Raw genomic sequence first — 24,530 nt, 5'->3', positions numbered from 1 at the left:
AAGTTCCCTAACAACATTGCCAGGAATCCCAATGTTCCATGAGTTTTCTAAGTTCTAAGTTTTAACATAAACTAACTAGGCTTTTTATTTTTAGCAAAAGCTTAGGCAACCTACCTTGCGAAATAATCAATTATCCACACATTTAGAAAACTGAAAATAAATTTCTATTTGTAATCTATGGTGAATTGTTTTATTTAACTATGGTGAAAATATAATTATATTTAAATATTATGATAAAGTATAGAGACAAAAGGAGCCATAATTTAGTCAATATGAGGTGTGGGACCACATTTAAGAAAAAAAATGCCACTGAAATGATTGGCTGCAACTGGGTATAAGAATGTCTCACTATGTATAAAGGTCTCATATGATTAGAAAGCATGCCAAAAGGTGGGTTAAATACTTCACAAACATTAACTTACCTTGGAGTAGTGTCAAACAAGGCATCAAAGTTGACTACCCAGTGTGCTGCAAAGTACTACTCTAAGAATCCTATTTGTGTTTAGTACACAAATTCATATTGTATTATAACATACCTAAGGATTATCTATTCGATCTATCTCACAACCATCTATAAAGAAACCAGAAATGTATTTCCATCTAAGAGAACCACACTCCAAATCAGCATCCAGCAGCGTGTCCCAAAATAACTTCATGCCCCATCTCCAAGGAAGTTGGAGAACCTTAACAAAGAACTAGAGGTTGCTACCCGGATTTGATCATGCAACCATCCTATTGCCCAAACTTCCCACATCCTATCATAAACTAACAGATAGCTAGTCCTACCTTGCCTCCAATATTTAAACTTTAAAGTAATCCCTATCAACCCTCCATGGGAAATAATTAAGATGTGAAAAAAGTGGCCTATCATTGTTGCAAGGAAAATTGAAACTCAAATATCTTGAATATTCCAAGAGACCAATTGAATTGAAAAACATATTCACACTATGTTCTAAAGCATTTCCCTCATTATCCCACAAAACGTGTCTGATGTGAACAAGGTGGAACACCTTTATAACATTTAACTCCCCAAAATGTAGATGAGGTGACAACAAAGAAGTTGTTGTGTTATCTGCTTTCTAACAATTTACTACATAGTCAAGCAAAGGTCCATTGATAAATGCAGTTAGAGCCTTGTTAGCACTGATCCAACCAAATGACCATGCCCTTGACAAAAGTGCATCATTGGCCTTTTTAGATTCATCCTCCAGTTTTATATCATCTGATGGGCAGGTAGGCACTTCACCTGAATATACACAATCATGCATTTCACAAGCATATCAATAAGAAACTAACACATGTAAAGCTATAAATGCAACAAAATATGCAACTATGCAACCCAATATTTAGTGTTTCGAGCCCTTGGAAGGTGTCAGTGCTGAGCTCCAGTGAGATGTTTTCACCTTGATCTTAGAAAAATATGATATCAATCAGCCATCACTATCTACTATTATGTTATGCATCACTAGTTTTTCATTATTTATAACTTAAATTTAAGTGAAAAAGGGTGGTATGGAATGGAAAATACTACCAAGCACCATGCAATAAGTTAATAATTGGTTTACTGGCCTTCCATCTTGTCCACTAGTTGTGAATAATATAGTACTAAATGGCCAGGATGAAAACACAGTAAGTCGATCATTAGCTTACTGCATGATGCTTAGTATTTGCCATATGCACGTAATCAATTCCCTACACATCAGTATGTTGTTGTTAGACCAAGAATGTCAAATTTTAGGATAAATATTTGGTCTAGGACTTGGCACACAAATGTTGGCTCATAATGTATACTATGGCATTGATTAGGATAAGACTGGTGTGATTCCACCAACTGTGAAAAACACTATATAATTTTAGCATATCAAAGAGTGCAAATGGATGACCATAAAGGTGAGCCCAGGTTTATCTCGAGGCACAGAGGTAGGAGTCTAGACTAATCATGAATATATTATGTGCCTCTAGCGTACTTAATCCTTACTAGTTGTTCACATGTAGTTTCATTACATTTTACATATTCAGGCTACTAACTGTATTTTTTGATGGATATGGGACAAACAATGATACACCTTTTGATAGAGATCACTGCAAAAGCCTTCATCAAGTATAATTGAACTCGACTAGTAGCTAATTAGCATTTATTGAAAGGCGCCTTAAGTAGTTTGATCACCTGAGAAAATTCAAAGGTAATGCTTCCTATCTTAAGCTTTACCAAAATTATAGATATATTTTAAATAAAAAACTTCTCTATTAGAGAAATGCTTTGTAATCAAAATTGAGACGTTTGAATTCAATGGACATTCCACTTATTGACTGGAATTTTAAAATACTGAACTTCTGGCAGCAAAGTTCATTATACCAATAAGTTTATAATCATCTGAAATATAAAGGTCCTCTTCTTGAGAGACATTGCAGGAAATTTGAAATGTTTATCGTAGACTGTTGTTATCTATCAACACATATCAATAAAAGTTGAATTCATTACAGTTCTTCCATGCTATGCCATGGAACTTGTATGGTTTTCAACTTTTCATACATCCAAAAACTATGTTCTTGAAAAAAAGTGAATTCTTGTATATCTTTCTCAATTTTCTGGATTCAGATTGATTCAAAATGCATAAACATTAAACAAACATATTATAGTCAAATGTATCATATGAAATAGGAACACCACAATCCAAGGATGAAGGAAGACATCATATTGATTGGTGGACTGTTGGTAGATTATTTTCTAACTCCCTCCTATAGAGTTGGATGATTGTGCCCAAGAAGCAATTTAGCTGTATAACCTTACTATTGTATATTGGTATTGTTTTGTAAAAGGTGCACACTTTTAACTTGTATAGAATAAAATAAAGGAACCATCCTGAATGGTACATTGGTTTCTTGGTGATGCCAATGGGGTATTAAATTTTCCAAAAGGGTTCCATTCTCACTGTGGTCTCTACAACCCAAATGGCATGTCTCAGAAAAGGATGAAGCTCAGGGCATGTCCCAAGCAATTTTGGCAGAATCATCACCCATTATACCTAGCATCAAAGCCAAACAAGTCCATGCTATGAAATGTAGTCCCTCCACTTTGAAGTGACATCATAAAATACAAAAGGGATGGAATCATTTGAAAGAACTAAGTGAAAGCAACTGCTAAAAAACAAAGGTATAATCAAAGTACATTTACAACAAGAGAAGGAATATTGATTGATGAGAAAAAATGGAAAAACAAGTTACAAACTATCAAAGGTAATAGGAATTGATCATGTAATCAAATAATCATGACCAATTTTTTTTTAAATCATTAAAATTATTTACATTCGCTAGATTTTCTTATCTCTACAAATTAGATTCCTTAGTGAAAAACAAAAGAATACCCATCCATAACGGTTGATATCCAAGCTACATCCTTGACATTACAGGTAGGTCAACAATTAAAAATTATTGATCATATAGTGTGGAATATCCAACAGTATGATTAGGAACCACACGAAAATGATATATCAGAGAAATTAAGGTCCTATATCCCTGTTGTGGGTACTCATTGAGTAGAGTTTGATGTATATTAACCTTGGAAATTATGTTTTTCCTTAAGGTCCAACTCTACACTAGATGTTTCAGCAAGAGTGAAAATATAATATGTCCAAAATAATATAATTTAATTAAAGGCTTTTATTTCTTGACACTCTATGACAGTTGACATTAACATCGAAAATAAATGTGTTTCTGATAGTAAATTTATGGAAAACCTAGTAAGTATTGTTCCTTTCGGGGCACTATATGATAAATCCCAAGGGATCTACTTTGGGAAACAACCTCCTACTAAGCATTTTCATGATCCATTAGGACAAACTCTGCAATCACAGACTTATTCTAGGCCCGAGAATGATCATGTTGAGCCACCTTTCTTGGACTCTGTTGTAGGTGTTCACCAAGTCCAACCCATTTTTCTTGGTGTGCCTATCCTTAGTGGGAGCTAGATGAATTCCAACCTCATGAATTTTCTTTACAGGCCAATGCATCTTGCTTTTATGGGAGAACCAACACAATATAATAACATTCATCCTATATTACCCAGTGGAACATGGAATAGCATACATTTTTCCCAAGTATCTGGAGGGCCTCAACTACCATCATTGGATGCAAATCAGGGGGTTGTCAACTCTATTTTGTTTTATCAACTACAAACTTGCGTTAGAGTTCTAGTTACACAAATCCAAGGTTGTAAGCCAGCATGGGAATGAATATTTGCAACATTGGATTTCTTTCTCGATAGAATATTCTTCCATGTCCCATGCCATGGTGACAGTTTCTATCAATGTTTTAGGGGATCCAAATCAACAATATCATAATGGCATTAAGGTAGACAATGGGAGTGTTCCTTTTTCTCAGCAAAATAATATGCCTAGCAATCATTTCAATGGGAATGTTCCTTTTTGTAGACAAATAATTTGTCTAGCAATAATTCTAGATCAATCCTTCGAGGTGTACACCTACCGTATGCATCCAATCGAGGACATTCAAGACCAAGTTAAATGGTTCTCAATGGATATTCTTTACTTTCTGTTATTTTGGATTGAATGTGGACTTCCATAGGCACTTTGCATAAGCCAATTTATGCACAAAACTTTGGCTCATCTTATATCTTGAGATTTAAGCCACGTAAATATTTACCTTGCAGCAGAGAGTTTTAAGTTATACTGCTTATTTAAAAAAAAGAATATGGTGTTCCAAAGTATTGTTTTTCTTCTATGTATATTTATTTATTATCTACTCTAGACATGATTCACATTTTTTTTTGCTTCATGGTGCACCATGTATTGGAACAATATAACTACAACACATTTTAGGAGAGTGAGGTATTACCAATTAAGTCTACTAATAATGAAGATAATATGTATCAGAGCACAAAAAATGTGTGAAGTATGTGCTTTAGGACCTTTACTATATCTTATTTTAATATTTTCTTACATATGAGACTAGTGGGAAGTTTTGGCATGGATTTTGATATGATTACCCTGCATGATATATCAATACAAGAATAATTATATTTGATTCTCAATTTCATGTATTTGGGTGGAAAGACAAAAAAGAGAGGCCTTATTGCAATGGATGTCCTCTTTGTGTCTTCATAGTTCTTTATGAATCTCTTGGGAATCCCTGGAATCAATCTATTGACTTGTGAAGAAATTACTTGGCCTGCCTAGACTCTATAGAACCATCAAATCCATCACCTCTAGAAAGCCATGAAAAATCCTTTGTGTCTAAATACTAATGATATAACACCTCTTCATGATCCAATTCAGTGAATGGCCAACCACAAAATCCATAAATTGAGCATTCCTAAAGCTTCCACACAAAACAATGACATAAAATAGACTCTAGGGGGGCCATTTCCTTGGCAGGTTCCTATCACTTTGACTAAAGCTAAAGAGAAAACAAAGATTAGAGAAAATAATAGCCTGGTGAAGAAGTTTCATAGGCCCTCAATTCCTATCTAAATTTAACTCCATTATCCCACATCAAGCCTAGGGGAAAAGAGAAACCAACACTCAAAAACACCATGTGCAAACTCACAAAGATCACCATGTCTACAAGTCCCTTTCTGAAACTCTGAATAAGGACAAAAGTATAGTGATACTTTGTGCCCAAATTCTCCACACCTTGTGCGAAAAAAAAAATTCTAATACCACTTTAGTGAAATTCACATGGAATATAGCACAAAAATTGAGAACAAAAGAATTGATATCCCTTGTGTATCTCTCAATTTTCACGTCTCGATATGATTTCTCTTGTTTTTGATTGGTTGACTCAAGTAGCTAGAGGAGCTTTATTTATCCTTTAATAAACTAAAGACTTTAGCAGATAATATTTCCAATTTAATGGCTTTAAAATTTTTGAAGGTGGCAAGCAACAAACTAGTGGACTTGCTACTTAGGCTATGAGGTCTACCAAACCTACAAACTATTGATGTTTTGAACAATAGATTGACATATTCGGAACATATGAAGTTGTTTTCCTTAGTGAAATTCAGGAAAATTAATGAATAGGTGGAAATCATATCTTATAAATTAATGGCTTAATGTGCATTGTATATTCACAATTGTTTTTAACAGCATAATAAACTCTGTGAAAACTGGCAAATTATTTTTTGTATAAGATGCAATTTGGAAGGAAATGATGCATTCAAACAGAAGGTTGTTGAGTGTGAGCCAATAAACTCTTCTAGTGAGGAATAGTTTTTTCAAATTTACATAAGGAAAAAATAAAAATTCCATCTGAAGGTGATTCTAAATGTCTTTGTCAAGCCTTTCTTCTAAGAACATGTCAACTATTAGATATTCTCTTACATTCAGACCAAGAAAAGTGTGGAAGAGGTAGCACCATGATAATCAACAATAAAAGGCTCATCAAGAGTGATTGAATAGTAGTAGGAAGCTTTGTGTTGAAGGTCATAAAGAAATAGAGAACACAAAAACGATAATGGAGTCACTTGCTATGTCAAATGGAAAATTATATCATGGAAAAGAGAGTGGTGAGTCATTGATAAGAAAAATTATTGCAGTGAAAAAGAATAGGATCCTAAGATACAAGATGTGGTAACGAGCGGAAACGACCTAGGTAATATTAGGTGCATTAATGCCAAAGAAATTGATTCCATAACTCTAGTGAAAAAATCAACATTAAAAGGAATATTTCGTTTGGATGATCTTAATTGTAGTTTTTTATATTGTATCAATTCCATTAGTAGTAATTTTTGAAAAATAATTTCCAATGTCATGTCGATTATAGATCATATTGGAACATCGTTTGCTCTTGTGAAGGAGAGTGATCAATTAGGTGTTTTCTTTGAGGCTAGTAATGATGATTCCTCCATACCTAGTAAGCATCATGATATTTTTATAAAAAAATTCTAAGCTGAACAAAGAAAGAAGATCCATGGAATAATTCTCCTCGCCATCTAAAAAATATAGCACTGAGTCTTTTTGCGACATCAATGATTAATTACCTGATGGATTCTATGATGTTGGACGAGATATCCAATTTAAGGCATTGTTAAACTTTAAAAAGGATAACCTTTTCTTATATTCTTAGGAGATTATTTTGATTGATAGAAATAAATGAGGAGTTAGATGCAATAGCTCTATCCACTCAAAAAAACATCCTTATTTGAAGAACTATAGCAAATGGAATAAAGAGGAAATAAAGTCTATAATTTACAAATTTCATATAGAGTTACTACTTTATCTCTTAGTGTCAAAATGCTTTGGTGGAAGCGATAAATCTTTGAATATATCACCCATGCGAAGAGCCGTTATCCAAAATTTTAATTACAATACATACAATACTAGCCTATAGTGGTGTAGGAATTAATGCCATATTTTAATTACAATATATCCAATTCTAACCTCTCCAACTCACAAAATTACTTTGTGATAAATTTGGTTGGATCTCTCTGGGCATTGGATTGGTGCTGTAAAGGAAATCAATGTGCTGGAAACTAAATTAACTGTGAGTACCTTGTAGTTGGAGCACATCCACCTACCTATTCATATCACAGCCTTGGTTTACCTGTAGCTAAGAAAGGTATTGCTCAAATCTAGTCGCTTTTCAACGTCTTGTTCATATCACAGACTTGGTATACGTGTAGCTGAGAAAGGTATAGTTCAGATTTGTTCCATTTTCAATGCTAATGTGAGTGTAAAGGATCCGCCTTCCAAATAGAAGAAGGTAAATAAGAAAAAGGAAAATGGAGAAAAGTGAACCTAATTATGAAGAAGACAAAGTATCTACAGTGTTTGTCCTATTTAAGGAGCTTATGGTAGGGAAATACTTTATTCCAAAACTAGTAGAAGTTCCAAAAAAAAAAAAGTCATGAAGGATCGAGTTGGATAAAATAGGTTGAAAAGATAGAGGAAAACGATGACAAGAATCTTAAAAATACACCCACCACAATATCCTTTGATCCCTAAACTCCTCAATCCTAGCAATCTTTTAGGGCATACCAAACCCAAACTTACATGAGCATGTTGCTCATCTGAAGCACTTATTTTTAACAAATTATTGAAAATGAAATGAAACACAACATGATTTTAGGCCATTCTTGAAACAGTAGGAATTCAAATCAAAATTTGAATAGCTTACATTCAATTCCTAATTGTTGTAGTTTTTACAAGAATTTCCCCTGATCAAATTCAGAGTATGTCCATGACCAATCTAAGTCAATATTTTCATGAACATAGATCTCATTTGTGTGTGCATTGTACTCACTGTATCTACAAACATTATGAAAAAAAATGTTCAAACTTTGATGAATCTAAATGGAACGACTACATTAGTAGGTTCAGTTGAATATGCTGTCTAGATTGAAAGATTATCTCTTCGATAATCCTTACAAATACATTTAATGAAAATTCCATACTCCCAAATCATCATACTTAGAAAGGAATTTGCGAGGTATTATAATCTAAATAGAGGAAGGGTAATGGTAGATTCAAAGGACTACCATCTAGCAAGTTCTCAACAAAAAAGAGACTAACTACAAATATCAATTAAAATAGTAAGCCTAGACTAATATGGATAGAATGATGGAGGGTGCATAACTAAAGAAAGAGAAGGTGGACCAATAGAAATCAACTTTTCACTGATGGGCTTGATTCTGATTCCAATTCGACTTCTGAGCTCGATTTCTCTAAATCCAACTCAAAGGACCGATTTCGAATCTCAAAGATTGATTCAATGTCTGATGATGGAAGGTCGACTACAGTGATCAGATGACCTCCACCACTGCATGACACTCCCGTAGTACTACTATCAATAGTGGGTGAGATGGACATGAAACCACCTCTGATCATCGCCCCTCCGTCCAATTGGCTACACACCCCCTTCGGGACTAATAAACCCTAAACTTGACTGTTGTGCACATATATCCACTAGCAAGACTAATTTGAAATAAAAATGAAAATCAAGCATTTCAGTCTTAACTGTAAATTGTAAGCATGACAAATAAAATTACTTTAAGCACATGATATCACTATAATGCTGACTTGAAATGGCTTGCACAACACAAATGAAACAATCAAAGAGCCTGAGGACTTGCTCCTGAACATTGTGAAACATTATTTTAGTTTGACATTATCGAATATTTCTTGAAAAAAAATTCTCAGTAAATTCATATTCAGATTCAGTTCATGCATCTGTTGTTTGTGTTCCAAGAGCTGAATGTTTTCCAAGAAATTACTTCAATCAATTATAAACACAGGAAACTCACCGATATTTAAAATGGAAAGATTCAAGGAAATAGGGCACTTGAGGTCTGGCGCAAAGGGGGAGGACTGAGTTTTGATGATCCTTAGTACTCCCAGCAAAAATTCATCTATGGTTGCACTCTGCAACAATCAGAAAGCCAAAACAAACACAGAAATAAGAAATCAATAGAACAAAGACCAACATCTAGATTCGAAACTAGAATATATAAGCCCAAAAATTGATCACTTCCTGCCATACCTCTAACCATTGTGGCCCTATGGATGATGGACACCGATGACGGCAACACTGGAAATTATTTCCTTTAGCAAGGTTAGTGATGGCATCTCTTACCTGTATTTCGATATTTTAATTACTCACTTGACCCAATTCCTAATCTAGCCTAGCCATCTCACTTATAGAAATATAGATGCCTCAAGAGCCATCCCTTTAAGAGAGTTGGAGCTAGATAGTTTTAGAATGATAGGGGGATCAAATAAACCTACAAAACCTACCAATAAGCACCTTAATTTTGTTAGGGTCCAACCCTAACCCCTTTATTTAAGTAATAAACCCAATAGGGTCGAGTCATAGTCATAGTTAGTTAAAGAGTCAATAAAGCCCATATTAATAATTGTAAGTGGCTGACCTGCATTTAAGAAATGGACCACAATTAGTTGCAAACGGGCCATAATTAATAAATAAGGTGGTTAACCCATGTTATGCAAAGGACCACTAGTTGTTAGGTTGTTTAAGGTCGCCTAGCTATAAATATGCGTAGTTAGAAGGGAAAGATCATTGAGTATTATTTTGTAATCAAGATCTATTCTGCTGGAGGTTGCCCCCTCGAAGAGGCAAGTGAACATTGCTTTTATCTCTGAATAATAAAATACTTGCTATTTTTCTCATTTTATTCTATGTACTGGGTTGTATTTCTTCACATATTTTGTATTCTAGAATTTCTCACAGGTCAAGAGCATAACAAATTTTCCTACCAACACCTACAAACAGATTTTGATGGAGGACTAACCACGCACCAACACCTACAAACATACAAATTGTGATGGAGGACTAACTGGAGTGCTATAATTTCAAAGCCAAAATTAAGATTTGAACGCAGTAATGCCATTGATTGATTTATGTTATGCTGGTAGAGATATAATCAATATTAATTAAAATAGATAAGAAATAGAAAAGGGTTATGGTGAGAATAAATTGTATTTCTTTTGAAATTAATCTCTTAAAATCTTCCTCCATGTAGTAGTGCTTTTATCTAATAATAAATTTAGGTACCTGACCATGGTACTCATGAGTTATTTAGAAAAATAGGTTATTAAATACATCTATTTTAATGTTAAATTCTCCACACCTACTAATTAAATGAGGACTATGGTGTACCATTTAGTAAAGATATCATGAGGAACTTTATTTCAACTACTATTCAAGATTAGGAATTAGTTTACATCACATGATAATGCTACACAGGACTACACACCATTTATAAAAAAAAGTAAGACACATGATAGGAATATTGTCTTCCTCCTCATGCCTAGTGTCTTCAGCTATGTGTTCGACCTTTGCTTCTTCAACATCTCTATTCAATATTTATTATTTCACCCATGAATTATTAAAGTGGAAAATTCTAACAAAATAATTCTATATCCTTTCGAGGTAGCAATGTTCAATATGAATGCTTAGTTTAAAAACTTCAAAATTATCAAGATACGATATCCACACAAATCATTCAACTAAACTATATTAAAGGTAACATTTAAATATGATTTAGTCTTATAATCAAATGTGACAAGCTCTATTGTAATCAATTTCCTATGAACAATATGTTCCCATACCATATAAATGAGATACCAAAAAGATTATTTACTTAATCCATGGGACCACTAATGAAATTATGAGACCAAATCCATTAAAGAAGTTACCATTGAGGAAATTTTTTGATGTAATTTGGGCTTTTATCACTTATGCATGTATTCATGGTGATAATTACACTTTGAAAGCACATTGTCCAAAATATCACCAAACATATTGATGTGATCCATGGGATCACCCATGAAATTATGAGGCCAAATCCATTAGAGGATTCACCATTGAGAAAATTTATTAGATGAAATTAAGACTTGGGATTTTATCACTTATGCATGTATTCAAGTGGTTTTCACTTCCAAAACATGTCATCAAAACTATCACCAAGCATAAGATATCATATGCCATGAAGGAGGTTAAAATTTATACTTTTTTGTAAGTTGTGCCTTTACTATCCGACATGGAATTCTTCATAGATTTCAATTTTCATCCGTCTATTCCAATTCACACAAATTTCGACCATTCTTTACCTTTCTTCATCATTCTACCATGATATTTTTCCACTACGTTGACACAATTCAAACTCGAAACAAATTTCAATCTATGAAATTGAAAACCGCTTGGGCCCCTCGAACTTGCCATTGAAAACGTCCACAATGATAATGCTTAACTTGAAAACTTCCACAATGATAATTCTCACCTTGGTGTGAAAAATGGTGAGGCACTTCTTCTACTATTAAAATGAGAACTTTGTGGGCATTATTTTCTATGGGCACACAATGTCAACATCTAACACTATCACCATGTTGCACAACACACTCACAATGTGGTTTGGATATTGCATATAGCCCTATGCTCCATGACATACTCCAACAATCTGAGCCCTTTGTTCACTACTCTTTATCTTCATAAATCAACTTGGACATGGATCTTAACGCACAGGCACATTGTCTCGAACTAACCCAACTATCAATGTCCTTATTCAACCAACACACAAAATTCATCCTATCAAACAGAATGATAACTCTCCTATGAACTATGACACAACCTTATTTGTTTTTTTTATAAGACAATAGTTATATATAAAATCCCCATTCTCATTTCCTTCATCCTTGCAATCTATATGAGGCCATAACCATGAATAATAGAGTATTTTGGCACTTCATGTTTCAGTAGCATAGTAATGGGTGGAGGAGCACCAATGGTAAATATCTCTACTTGACTCAATATCCACATCGCCAATGGAGCAAATATGTAGTCTAATAAACTATGTCACCATATAAACAACTATTTTTTCTATGAATAACACAATTTACAGTGTCTAGTAGGTACTCCATAAAGTCCACATTGTAGCCAATGATTTTGGATGCAAATAAAATTCCTTCTTAGCTAATCTAAAACTCGAACCTAATCCTCAAACCCTTGGTTCTAGATTAATGCAATGGTTAATTTCTCTCCTACATCTATGGTGACACTACACATGAGTTACATACTTCAACAGTCTCCATGTTTGTCACCGTTATTGATCTTTAGACTTTTTTTACTGATCCATCATAATGGGATTCAATGGAGCCCCTTTGGAATTTAGGACTTGGTCATTTTCCTCCGGTGTATTGTTTTATTTTTTTGTATCATTGTGCATTGCAATCTTGGTGTTGAAATATTCTAAAAAAAAGTCAAGTGTTTTCTCCATCACACTCAATTTATGCAAAACAAATTGACATTGGCTACCTCTCTCCACCACCACCTAAGCAGTGAATATTTTATTCATCCAATACAACTCATACAAGTTAAATATCTTTATTTCATGAGTTATCAAGTACCTTCGGTCATAGATGTAACCTTTGAACTCTTATTCCCAATATTATTTGGACAAATTTTCATTCTTCTATGGATAGCTTTCTCCATGATTGCCATCTCTCTTTTTTTCTAAGTGACAATGAAAGCACTTAATTTCCCTCATAGAATTTGTTTGGGTTCTTCCACCATTCTAGTTGTTAAAGGGAACTAAATTTAAGGATCATAGGTGAGAGCTCAATAAGATCTTAAAAATAAGAAGGTAGGTGTGATTTAGCATATGACTGATTCTTCAACGGTTGACTTTTTGGGTGAGATTCCCTAGTAAATGGAAAAAATTGAAGCCCTACCACCTATAGATTAAGTGGAGTGTGAGAAAATGTTTCCTAAGATTAAAAAAGTCTCACCATATTTTGTCCATGAAATGCATGGAAATTATGTTCAAGTGTCCATAACTTGTGTTATGATATCATCTTTGATTTAGGACATATAAACGTCTTCAACTAGTGGTGTAGAGTCCAACCAATGAGTAGGTAAGGTTGTTCATTTACAGGTTGGCATCAATCAAGTATTCTCCCTCTCTGCCAAAATCTAAGAGGGGAAGTGTGCATAATGGAATTGTTATTGTAAAAAATTGTAAATATTGGGTTATCTTAATGTTCAAGGGCTTGAAGTGGTTGCCTCAACCTACAAATATTTAAAGGAACTATGTGTTTTTCAATTAGACCCTTCTGGTCAAGGATCTGCAAAAGAGGAAGTCCTTATGGCTATTTCTAAGGGGTTGGTGCAGGCTCACCTATGTACTAACTTATTTTGTCAAATGAAAAATGTAGCTTTGGTTATTGTTGTAAGAATAATACTTCTAGGAGGCAAGCCTATTGTTACAATAAGGGGCTGGAAAAACCAGTTTTAGAGGAAGGAAGACTTTGGATTGCGCACACTACTTTTTTTCCAATGACTTGGTTGAATTGCCAAGTTGCAAAAAATGTAAGGTTATCTATGAGGGCATGAGAGCTAGGGAGTAAAAGGTGTGCCAGGGAATTCCAAGAAGTACTAACACATGCTAGACAGTTCCAAGGCATGATAGGAATGCTAAGACATGCCAAATTCTAAGGCATACCTATATTTTCCAAGTGCCAAGGTGTGGCATGAATGCATGATTGGGAGTGTGAGGGCCAAGTGCCAGGGAAACACAAGGGAAGCATATCAATATGTTCAAAGTGCCAAGTTGTGCTAATGTGTGCTAATGAGTGTCAGGGAGTGTCGTACTAGGTCAAAATGCATGGAAATGAATGAATAAGAGTGTGTGATGGGGAGCATCAATGATTTTTAGGTGTGTTAAGGATGGAGTGACATGGTATGCTAGGCAACGCTAAGTCATGCTAGAATTCTAAGGCGGCATCCATCAAAGATGTGTCAGGTGCCAGGGTGTGCCAACATGTGCTAGGAAGTTTTAGGGAGAGCCGGGGAAACACAAGGGAGAACTAGGTAAAAATGCATGGAAACAAATGAATAAGAGTGTGTGGTAGGGAGTGTCAATGAGTTATAGGTGTGCCAAGGAGGGAGTGACATGGTATGCTAGGTAGTGCTAAGTCATGCTAGAGTGTCACAGTGACATGTGACCAAGATATGCCAAGTGCCAAGGTGTGCCAAAATGTGCGAGGAAGTGTCAGGGAGTGCCAGGGAAACACAAGGGATCACTAGGTCAAATTAATGCATTCAAATGAGCAAATAATAGTTTGTGACAGAAAGTGTTAGTGAGATCTAGGTGTTCTAAGGAGAGAGTGAAAAGGTATGCTAGGAAGTTATAAGGCATGTTAGAGGTTAAAGCAACATTCCAGGATGTGTAAGGTGCTAGGGCGTGGTAATGCATGTTAGAAAGTGTTATGGATTTTCAAGGAAACAAAAGGGAGTGTTAGCTTAAAATGCATGGAAATAAATGACTAAGAGTGTGTAACAAAGAGTGTGAGTGATTTCTAGGTGTGTGAAGGAGGGAGTGACAATGTATGCTAGGTGGTGCCCAGGAATGCTATAGTGATAGGGCAACATCCCAAGATGTGACAGGTGTCAAGGTGTGCCAATGTGTGCCAAAGTGTGCCAGGAAATGCCAAGAAGTGCTAACACATGTTAGGTAGTTCCAAGGCATGTTAGGCACACCAAGACATGCTAACTGTTAATGCATGCCAAGATGTTCTAGTTGCTAGGTTGTGGCACCGACGCATGCTAGGGAGTTTTACTGGTGCATTAGGGAAATAAAAGGGAGCACTAGTTTCAATTGCATGGAAATGAATGAATAAGAGTGTGTGACAGGGAGTGTTAACGAGTTCCAAGTGTGATAAGGAGGGAGTGACATGGTATGCTAGGTAGTGTTAAGGAATGATAGAGTGTTAAGGAAGCATGCATCCAAGATGTGCCAAGTGTCAGGGTGTGCCAACACGTCCAAGGAAGTATTAGGGAGTGCCAGGGAAAGAAAAGGGAGAACTAGGTCAAATTAATGCATGGAAATGAATGAATAAGACTTTGTGACGTGAAGTGTCAGTGAGTTCCAAGTGTGCTAAGGAGGGGAGACAAGGTATGCTATGCAATACTAAGGCATGCTAGAGGCCAAGGCAACATTCCAAGATGTGACAAGTGCGAGGGTGTGCCAATGCATGCTAGGGAGTGTTTGGGAGTGCCGAGAAAAAAAAGGGAGCACTAGTTTCAAATGCATGGAAACAAATGAATAAGAGTGTGTGACACAGAGTTTCAGTGAGTTCTAGATTTTCTAATGAGGGAGTCACAAGGTATGCTAGGTAGTGCTAAGGAGTGCTAGAGTGTCAGGGCAGCATGCCAAGATGTGCCAAGTTTCAATGTGTGCGAGGGAATGTTAGGGAGTTCCATGGAAACACAAGGGATAACTAGTTCAAAATGCATGGAAATGAACGAATAAGAGCATGTGATAGGGAGTTTCGGTGAGTTTTAGGTATGTTAAGGAGGGAGTGATAAGGTTATATGCTAGGCAGTGCTAAGGCATGCTAGACTTACATGGCATGTCAGGGAGTGGTAGTGTTTTCTAGGGAGTGCCAAAGCATGCTGATGAATGTAAGGGATGCTAACACTTGCCACATAGTGCCAAAGCATTCTAAGATGTGCCAGGTGATATGGCATGTCAAGATGTGCACATGACAATTTTTTACTTTTTCAAACTCATCTTCATTATATTACAAACTATAATACAATAGGCTAGAGCTCTTGTACCAGGGATCATGACCTTTTACAATCACATTGATACAAGGAATACAACTACAGCTTGGTGTTAGTCCTTTGAAAACCAATCTATATTGAACAAGACAACACTTGACGTACTTGTTGATGGTAGCCACACACAACCCTTTCAGTCCACGTGTTCTAAACACATCTGGAAGGTCCTCTTGCCTCCCATTCTGCAACTCCTTAATCTTCCTCTATCAATCATGAGCTCAAATCCTTTAGGTCACTAAAATAAACTCAGAAAACTCTTCCCTCTATCCACCTCCTTTGTTCTTCAAGGTATGCACCACATACGGTCTTCAATCAGTTATTCACAACTTCCTTTGTGAAAAGCTTTGGTCTACCCACTTTTTCCATAATACTACTCCAAGATGAAAATTTTAGGGCTATGGAGGTTTCCCTTCTTCTCACTGATTCAATACTTTGCAATATAGTGAACTAGGGCTAGTTGGTTGACCCACTTTACTACTACTTTATTCCTTAAAAGTCTACACATCCTTAGGCCCAATACACCTTCCCTTCTACCAGTCTTGTTTTCCTTCACAAGTAAAATACTTAGGACTCTTCTTTGATAGTCACCTAATAACCCTCCAACTATACTTGGACTACCATCAATTTTCCCAACCATGGTGAATTATTTTTACTAATCTATGGTCCATAACACTATCCTCATCTAGGGCTCTTCAAATCTATCACCCAACAATGATTTGAGTCCTCTCAAAATCGTTATTCTTGTGTATAAATTTCTTTGTTGTCCAATCTATGAACAAATCTAAAATACCCCTCTTATCATCCTTCTAAAAATCTGTAGATAAATGAACTAGGGTCACAAATCAACCATTAATAGTACATTGACTAATTGTTTATAGGTTGCTTCAGATCTCTGTCCAAAAATCTATGGACAGTTCGCCAAAATCAACTCCTTTTCATGTCAATCCATTCTTCATATGGAACATTTCTTTTGCTCAATATTCTACTCATGTTACACCCTCCTTTGGAATTGTTATCTCCACACGTATTTCTGCAAACCATCTTCTAGATATGTGGTCTATATTGCAAAGATAAACCCCACTAAGGGTCACAACCCCTCTTCTTCTACGCAGATTTGTCATCGTCTTAAGGGCATACCTTATGGACTAAACATGCTAGGAAACTAAGCTAACTAAGGAATTATAGTTATGTTTTAGTTTCTTTATAACAAACCCTATCCGCCCATAGAAAAAACAACAACACTTGCCTCCATAAGGGACTCGGCCTAGATCATATGGATCCATATATTCTTGGCATTTCTTCGGCCAGATCTTGACATGAAGTTCAGATCTCTATGGCCCTCAAACTAGGGTTACGTTAGTCAATATTACATTTGCGGCTACTTCTATTCTGGACCTAAATTCCAGCATAGGCCGTGCTCCATTTGTGTTGGTCTTTATCATAGACCTTGCGACCTACTAACCACCACAAGACAAGGTCTCAACCCTCTTTGCTATTTAATAATTTGATGTAGCCTTCGCACAAAGGGACCACTGAAACTTATGCTTAGATTCTATTGAGAAACCTCTCTTGAGCTCAATCTGCTAGAAGAGAGCCAACAATATGTCATCCTACTTCTAGCTCAAACCCATTAAGGTATGCGACATTCTTGTGAACTTGCACATGATGATATTGCTCTTGGTGGATGACCATGGCCTCCTTTTAGTAGCCCTTACTCGGCCCTCTAACTCCACCTACTTTAAGACTACATCTCTCCTAGGTTCTTTGATCAAATGAGATCTTTCTCACTTGATGTTATTTCCTTCATCCTAAGGCCTCTTTAAATAAATTTTCCTAGGCCTCTTAGGAACCCTCTAGAACTTACGAGTTTTATCCATTTTGACCTTTGGAAATATTAATTTTCCTTTTTAATTTTCTTTCAGATTTTAAACTCGATCTTTGGTCCAAAACCCCTTCACTTTGGTTCTTTTCCCACAAAGCGTTTTTTCACCAATCTCATACAAACCCATTTCACTAGGCTTGTGGAGTACCTCACAAGATACACAATTCAACAACATAGTCTAGATGTACTATAACTTGGTCAACCTCTTGTAGTCAAGCGAGGACTTGGTTGGGTTCCCAAGTTGCAAATGAAGTAAGAATATTTGCAAGGGCATGATAGCTAGGGAGGGTTAGGGCATGCCAAGGAATCAAAAGGCATGCTAACACATGCCAAAAAATGTTAATGCATGTTGAGGAGTGTTATGGAGCGTTAGGGCATCACAAGGGAGAGCTAGGTCAAAATTTATGGAAAGGAATGAATAAGAGTGTGTGTCAGGGAGTGTCAGTGAATTCAAGTGTGCAAAGACAAAGTGTATTAGGAGAAGTTTAGAATAATATTTACAAGAGGCAAGCCTACAGTTGCAATAAGAGGCTCGACATAGTAGTTTTAGACAAAGGGAGACTTTGTGCTAGGAATAACACTATTTTTCCTTTAGCTATTATTTTTATATGAGATGTGGCACACTTTCGATGCATGCTCATGTTTTAAACTATTCTAGATAATTACATATTGTACATTATTGTGTATGATTTTTGGGGAACTTGGCTTGTGTTAGATTATATCTTATGTGTCTTCTGCATCTTATGGTTCTTGCAAACTCTTAGTTAATGCTCTATTGCTGATATGAACTAGACATACATGTGAAATATTGCCTATGTAATCTATGTTTCTCATGTGTTTTATGGCCATATCTAGATGTAATCCTTATCTTGGTAGCTAGTTAAGTGGGACAAGTTGAGCTTGGAAATGAATGTCCTCAGATGAATTATATGCATTTCTTAGGTGAATAAGCCATAGTCTACTTATAGTAGGTGCAATTGGTCAAGTTATTATGGCTGAAGTAGGTCAATGTCACATAAACTATAGTATCCAAGGACTTGATTAGGTTCCCAAGTTGTGAAAAAATGTAAGGATAGTTGTGAGAGCATGACTGCCAAGGCATGCTAGGGAATTCTAGGGAATGCTAAAATGTGCTAGATAGTACGAAGGCATGTCAAACATGCTAAGATGTGCCAAGTGCTAATGCATGCCAAGATGTTAAAGGATGTGACAATGTGTGCCAGGGACTATCAAAGCAACAAAATGGAAAAACAAGTTAAACTACAAGGAAATCAACACATAAGAGGGCTAATAAGTAATCAATTTTATCTTTTTCCAAGAGGGGAATGCTAGGCACACCAACATTAGGTGCCAATATGTTCCAAGCCTTAGTGCATTCTAAGTGCCAAATCTTCCTTTGTTTCTTCTCATCTACTTTCCAATAATTGATCTCAAATAAATTTAATAAGAAACCATACCAAAGCATACGAAGGCATCTCAACTCATTCCACACATAATAATACTTGCCAAACGCCAACACGTGTCAAGTGTCAATGTGTGTTAGGGAGTGTTATGCATTCTATGAAGTGGCAGGGTATGTCAAAGAGTGCCAGAGTGTGCCAATGCATGCTGAGGAGTATTAGGGAGTACTAGGACAACAAAAGGGAGAACTAGGTCAAAATGCATGGAAGTGAATGAATATGAGGGTGTGTTAGTGATTGTTAGCTATCATGCCAAGGAGGGAGTGACAAGGTATGCTAAGCACTGTTAAGGCATGCTAGGGAATATCAACGCATGTCAAGAAGTGCCAGGGAGTGCTAGGGAGTCAGAGGATGTACTAAAATGTGCCAAATAGTGCCAATGCATGCCAAGACATGTCAGGTTCTAAGGCATGCTAGGATGTGCAGGGTGCCAGGATATGCTAGTATGTGTCAACGAGTGTCAAGGAAACAAAAGGAAGAAGCAAGCTAAAATGCAAGGAAATGAAAACATAAGAGGGTTAATAAGTTGATACTTTATCTTTTTGAAAAGGGGAATGCTAGGCACACTAATAATAGGTTTTAATACATGCCAAGTGCCAATGTGTGCCAAGTGCTAATGTATGTTAATGCATTCCAAGGTGTTCCAGGGAGCCAACACATGTTAGAAGAGTGATATACTATGTTAGGGCATGCTAGCATGTGCTTGGGAATCCTAGTCATGGCAAGATGTTATAGGTACAAATATGTTCTAAAACATGTGAGGTGCTAAGGAATGTTATTGTGTGCCAAATCATGTTAAGGTGTGCGAAGATTGTTGAGGAGTGCTAGGTCTCTCTCATTAATAGAATTGATAGAGCTTTATTATGTATTAAATACTATAGTTCCTACACACTAGTGGAACTTTATCTAAAGGGAATTTGCTAGATAATAAACTTAATAGAGATGAATCATGTGTTGACTCATAGGAGACCTATATTCTCATTACTTGAGGGAAATGATATACACTAGTTACTTCTTAACAAATTGACTAACTCTAACCATTATGGCCTTACAAACATAATGAAAAAGACTCCACAACGATGGTCTCAAATTGTTATCTTTTGACAAAAAATATAGTAACAAACAAATAGCTTCATAAAAAATTTCATTTTAATGATTGATGATGACAAACATTTTTTTACCTTCACCAAAAGTAACCAAAAAGAGCTTTGATGACGGTTAATAAATGATCATCACTAGAAGTGTCACCAAAAAGTGAATTAGTGATGAGCCTTTAATGAACCTCACCAAAAGTGTCATTGAAAATCGCTTTGGTGACAAACCTTAAAGGACCATCACTAAATACACTTACAATAATTTTTTTTTAAGGACCATCACCATATGTGACATTGGTGACAGACCTTAAAGTTCTATCACATGCATGACCCTCACCAATGACCCTTTTTGTTGTAGTGAACTCATCAATAATCCTCTTCTCTATAACCCAAATTGGCCTTCTATGTCTACCAAGCTTCCTTCCAACATTCCCAAGTTTTAATGTAATTGTGGAGAATACTGCACAAATCATGTTACCTCTTCTCACATGTGGTGTTCATCTAACTCCATTATCGAAGACTCCATTCCTCTTTGTATCTTCTAATGCACCCTAACTGGAACTGCTTCCAAATGGTATGTGGACCAATCACATGCCTCCCATTCCACCTTTGTGACTCTCGCCAAAGCTTTTATTTCCTATTTCCAATTAAATCTTTGATGTGACACATGTACCAAACCATTTACCTCTTTTCGTTAAAATCTTGTCACCCGCCTTTCTGACCATGTACAAGAATGACATAGAAGGAGGATCATGTGTCGAGCCCCTAAGTTTGAAGACCGTGTATATATGGATTGGTTTCTAAGAACCCCTTTTTCCCACATAGGTAAATATGTCACCTCTCACTTCCCTCAGACTAAGGAAGAAGATTTTTGAATCTTTGACCGGAGAATCCACAGTAAGAGCATTTTTACACCAACGTTTCAAATCCCAAATGGGATCCATCATCAGGGTTTGAGAATGATGATAAAAGAAGAGCAGATTGGAAATAATAAATACTCATGAGGGAGACAATTTTAAGGAACAGCACAGGTCGGCTAGAATAATTTTATTTTTATTCTTAAATTTAATTTTTAATTTTTATAAATTATTATTATTTATTAAATGGAAATTTTTATTAACTAGGATTAAAACATATAGAATAAGAAGGACTAATACTAAAATCGAAAGACAGAACTAAAATATATTAATATCTATATAAATTAAATTAATATATTGATTCATATTAATAATTATAAATAATAAATATTCATAATTGATCAATATGATAATTAATATATTAATTAATGATTATATAGAAATTATTATATTAAAGAAGGGATAAAAAATTAATTCATATAGAAATACTAAGGAAATATATCAATTTCTATATATAAATTAAATTAATATATGAACCAGATTATATTAATAATTATAAATAATTAATATTTATAATTAATTAATATAATAATTGATATATTAATTAATCATTATGTAGAAATTAATATATTAAAGTATTCTAATGTTAATAATTTTAATTATGAAATAAATAAAAAGTACTGACCAATAATAATAGAAAAAGAGAGGAAGGAAAAAACTAACCTGTTTGAAGGCTTACCTGGGAATGGGTTGACGCTTTTTGATTTCACTGATCAGGGGAAGCCAGCTTCCGCTAATCTCCAAACTGTTGTCTCTGTTCAGATTACAAGGATGCTTCAAAATTTCGAGGGCTTGTCTGATTTTCCGTCTCTGATGCTGCTCTTCCCTTGCGATAATTGATGCGCTTTCCAAGCAGATGTGGTGCTTAGTCTTTGAGGAGTGTTCTGCCAAGGCTGAGGTACAAGATCTTCCATTCCTGATGTCAACGCCATTTTCCCTGAGTCTTGTCTGGAGGGAGCGACCTGTTTCACCTATGTAGCTTTTTCCACAAGAACGGTCTATTTTATAGACTCCTTTAAGTTGTTGCTTGTCAATATCATCTTTAACAGATTTCAAACTTTGTCTGATAGTACCAGGAGCTGAAAATTGTGTTATAATGTTTTTCTTTCTTAGTATTTTAGCCATTTTATCTGTAACCCCATGGATATAAGGTAGAAAAACCTTACCACATTGAGGTTGGTCCTGATCATTAGGCTTGGGAGATGACAACCTCCTTTCAGCTTTCTCTATGGCTTTTTTAATCTCATGATCTTTGTAGCCTATATTTTTAAAGGTTAAAACTAAATGCCTCTTTTCTTCGTTTATATGCTCTGAGTCAGAAATTCGAAGGGCTCTAATGGCAAGAGTCTTCAGAACACCAAGCTTTTGGGCTGGGTGATGGTGGGAATCCACATGGAGGTAACTTTCCGTGTGGGTTGACTTCCTGAAAACCTTATGGCCCAAAGAGCCATCCTCTTTCCTGATGATAAGAATGTCCAAGAAAGGGATGCTAATGTTTTCTTCAAGCTCCATTGTGAGTTTTATATCAGGGGAGATGGAATTAAGGTGAATGAAAAACTTGTCAAGTTCTGCTTTACCATGTGCCCATTTTATATTAGTGTCATCGACAAAACGCTTCCACCAAGCTGGCTTTAAAGGATAATATTCCAGGGCCTTCTTCTCAAAATATTCCATGTATAGGTTGGCCACGATTGGCGAGAGGGGTGATCCCATTGCTACACCATATGTCTGTTCATAAAATGTTCCTTGGAAGGTCAACACAGTCGACCTTAAGCAGACTTCAGCCAGCTTTGCAGTCTCTAGGTCAGTAACATCTCTTATAACTTGAATGGCTTCATCAAGAGGAATCTTCGTGAATAAGGAAACCACGTCAAAGCTCACAAGGATGTCATCTCTTTCCATCCTTTCATTTTTAATAATATCCACAAAGTCCTGCGAGTCTTTGATGAAGGAATCAGTGTTTCGAACAAGGGGCTTTAGAATTTTAGCGACATATTTAGCAAGCTCATAGGTTGGGGAGCCAATAGTGCTAACTATCTGTCTAAGGGGGACCCCTTCCTTATGGATCTTGGGTAATCCATAGATTCTAGGGATGGTTTCACAAGAGGGGGTTAATTTCTTCTTCAATTTTCCGTCAAGGTTGGATTCTGAGATTATCTTTTTTACATCCTTCATGATTTTGGGCATGGGATTACTATTCAGCTTCTTATAACTGCCACAGTTTAGGTGATCATTCATTTTCTTAACATAGTCTTCTTTATCCAAGATAACTGCTGCTCCTCCTTTATCTACTTTAAGAACTACTACCTTGTCATTATTCCGCAAGGACTTGAAAGCTTTTTGCTCTTCCTTACTCAAGTTGCTTTTGGGAGCTTTGGCTTTTCTCATGATGAGAGAAAACTCTTGCCTTAATGCTTCTTTGTCCTCAAGAGGGAGGTTGCTAATCCCATCTTCAATGCTACAAATCATCTTTTCAATGGGGAGGCTTTTAGGGGCCATTGCAAACCCCATACCCTTGCTGAGAACATTAACTGGTACCGGGTCAAGTTCCTCGGAAGATAGGTTGACAACTTTTCTTTTTGATATTGACTCACATGAGTTTGAAGACAAACTTTTTTCTTTGTTATCTGGGGAATTATTTTTGTATTCAACGGCAACACAAACCTCCTGGTCACCCATGCTAAGCCCATTACATTTTACCAAATCTTTTTGGATAAAACTGTCATTTTTAAGGTTTAATTTATGCCTTTTCACGCCCTCATAGAAATCGTTGACTCTGTCATGCGCACCTTCTCTGGAAACCTGCACCCTCTCGATAGTATCCATGCCAACTGGGCTTAAATCGTTCTCATTCTTTTTCGCCTTGCTCAATGAGTTATCATTACCTGTGTCGATATTATTCAATGCTTCTGGTTTAGATATCTCACCATATATAATCACCTCTGCATTTTTATTATCACAATCACTATCTTTATTTGAATTCTCTGGATTATTAACTCAGTAGCTGATACTACTAGATAGCCTTAAAATATTATTTGATATATGCTCAGCCAGGTTATGTTTATATTGCCCTCCCTAATCTACC

The sequence above is a fragment of the Pinus tabuliformis genome, chromosome 9 (assembly GCF_031772625.1).
Source record: "Pinus tabuliformis cultivar Carrire ecotype Pingquan chromosome 9, CPIR1, whole genome shotgun sequence".
Classification (NCBI taxonomy): domain Eukaryota; kingdom Viridiplantae; phylum Streptophyta; class Pinopsida; order Pinales; family Pinaceae; genus Pinus; species Pinus tabuliformis.
Note: the sequence above shows the minus strand (reverse complement) of the source record.